General features: G+C 46.7%; 1 protein-coding gene across 1 annotated transcript in view; it reads left to right on the forward strand.

Annotated features, from left to right (window-relative positions):
- Positions 1-2525: 2525 nt before the first annotated feature.
- The window catches only part of HMOX2 (heme oxygenase 2), a 27315-nt gene continuing 27076 nt past the window's right edge, over positions 2526-2764 (forward strand). Inside the window, exon 1 of the mRNA XM_024759800.1 lies at positions 2526-2651. The gene's annotated coding sequence lies outside the window, so the exon portion shown is untranslated. The remainder of the gene's footprint in view (positions 2652-2764) is intronic.

Consider the following 2764-nt stretch of genomic DNA (forward strand, 5'->3'; position numbering starts at 1 on the left):
TCTTAATTCTCCGACCTGGGATGGAAATCGCACCCCTTGCAGTGGAAGCATGGAGTCTTTAAAAAATTTTTTAATTATTGTTTTAAATAACAACAATTTATTTAGTTTTTAAAATAAATTTATTTATTTATTTTTGGCTGTGCTGGGTCTTTGTAGCTGCGCGAGGGCTTTCTCTAGTTGCGGTGAGCGGTGGCTACTCTTCCTTGTGGTGTGAGGGCTTCTCATTGCGGTGGCTTGTCTTGTGGAGCATGGGCTCTAAGCCTGAGGGCTTCAGTAGTTGTGGCTCTTGGGCTTAGTTGCTCCGTGTCATGTGGGATCTTCCTGGACCAGGGATCAAACCTGTGTCCTCTGCATTGGCAGGGGGGGTTTTTACCCATTGATACTTCATCAGTATCATATTGAATATATTTTTTCCCTGAATTTTATTATGAAAATTTGTGAACATAAAAAAAACTTGAAAGAACTCTATAGTAAGCAGCTATATATTAATACCACTTTCATTCTTTTTTTTTTTTTTGGCCATGCCATGTGGCATGTGGGATCTTAATTCTCCGACCTGGGATGGAAATCGCACCCCTTGCAGTGGAAGCATGGAGTCTTTAAAAAATTTTTTAATTATTGTTTTAAATAACAACAATTTATTTAGTTTTTAAAATAAATTTATTTATTTATTTTTGGCTGTGCTGGGTCTTTGTAGCTGCGCGAGGGCTTTCTCTAGTTGCGGTGAGCGGTGGCTACTCTTCCTTGTGGTGTGAGGGCTTCTCATTGCGGTGGCTTGTCTTGTGGAGCATGGGCTCTAAGCCTGAGGGCTTCAGTAGTTGTGGCTCTTGGGCTTAGTTGCTCCGTGTCATGTGGGATCTTCCTGGACCAGGGATCAAACCTGTGTCCTCTGCATTGGCAGGCGGATTCTTAACCATTGGACCACCAAGGAAGTCCAAAGGGCAGAGTCTTAACCACTGGACCTTCAGTGAAATCTCACCACTTTCATTCTTAACATTTTGCTGTATTTGCTTTATCAGATATCTATCTAGCCATCAACGAATCTTATTTTTTTATGTTTTTTTGAGTGAGCTGCAGACATCAGTACTCTTTTTTTTTTGCGGTACGCAGGCCTCTCACTGTTGTGGCCTCTCCCGTTGCGGAGCACAGGCTCCAGACGCGCAGGCTCAGCGGCCATGGCTCACGGGCCCAGCTGCTCCGCGGCATGTGGGATCTTCCAGGACCGGGGCACGAACCCGTGTCCCCTGCATCGTTAGGCGGACTCCCAACCACTGCGCCACCAGGGAAGCCCCATCAGTACTCTTTACCCTTTAACACTTCAGCACACACATTGTTTAGAGTTCAATATTTGTTTTTAAGATTAAATTTACATACTATCAAATGTATTTTAAAAATTTTTTATTGGAGTATAGTTGATTTACAATGTTGTTAGTTTCAGGTGTACTGTAAAGTGAATCAGTTACACATATTCATATAACCACTCTTTTATTAGATTATTTTCCCATATAGGTCATTACAGAGTATTGAGTAGAGTTCCCTGTGCTATACAGTAGGTCCTTATTAGTTACCTATTTTATATATAATAGTGTGTATACGTCAATCTCAATCTCCCAATTTATCCCCCCCCCCCAGCCTTTTCCCTCCTGGTAACGGTAAGTTTGTTTTCTACATCTGTGACCCTCTTTTGTAAATCAGTTCATTTGTACCATTTAAAAAAAAATTCCACACGTAAGAGATATCATATATTTGTCTTTCTCTGTCTGACTTACTTCACTATGACAATCTCTAGGTTCGAATGTATTTTTGTATTTTCCTACAACTTGCTTTTCCCCCTTCTACTTGATGTCTGCCCTTCCTTTTTTTTTTTTTGCGGAATCCTAGTTCTCCGACCAGGGGTGAAAGCGGCGAGTCCTAACTACTGGACCGCCAGGGAATTCCTTGCCCTTCCTTTTTATTCGGCACAACTCTGTTGAATAGATGTGCCCCTGTCAACCCCAACCCCATCGTCTTTTGATAGACGTTAAGGTTGTTTCAAGGTTTTCACCGAAATGCTGTTGCAATGACCTTCCTTGTTTGTGTCTCTTGGGGTTCTTGTGTTTCTCTAGAACAGCTACCCAAAAGTGGAAGTACTGGATCAAAGAGAATGCCTATTCTGAATTTTAACAGATCTTTTGCCAAACTGTCCCCCCTTTCCCAATAACTCCCGCAAATACCGCTCATTCCCCACACCTTTGCCAGTACCGGACAATACCAGCCTTTTAATTTGCAGCCAGTCGCGTGGTTAAGAAATGACGGGAAACCAGTGTGGCTGAAACAGAAGGGACAGGTGGAGCCCAGTGTTAGATGAGCCTGAAGCAGATGTGACAAAGGGCAAGAAAAGCGTGTAGCCCCGAGAAGTCCTCATAAACACCCCCTCTAATGAATGGATCATTCAGTCGCAAGCACTTTCGACTTCCGCAGCCGACCAGCGTTCTAGGATTGCAGCCACTTGCCCGCCGCAGGGGTGTGTCCTCCGCAGGCCCCGCCTCCGCTGCGTGCGCACGTCGGGCGGCCTGCTTGGCTGCGGCGGCTGCGGCGGCCGCGGCGCAGAGATAGACGCTGAGTGACGCGCGGACTCGGCGCTGACGGGCGGCAGACCTGACCCGCGGCCGGTGAGTGTCCGCGGCCGGTGAGCGTCCGCGCCCTGCCGCCCCTCCCTCGGGGCTCCTCCGCGGGCCTGGCCCGCCCGGGCCCTCGGGAGCTGGGCTCGGTCGGCCATGGCCCG

This window comes from Neophocaena asiaeorientalis, unplaced genomic scaffold, assembly GCF_003031525.2.
Source record: "Neophocaena asiaeorientalis asiaeorientalis breed wild unplaced genomic scaffold, Neophocaena_asiaeorientalis_V1.1 scaffold254, whole genome shotgun sequence".
NCBI lineage: Eukaryota > Metazoa > Chordata > Mammalia > Artiodactyla > Phocoenidae > Neophocaena > Neophocaena asiaeorientalis.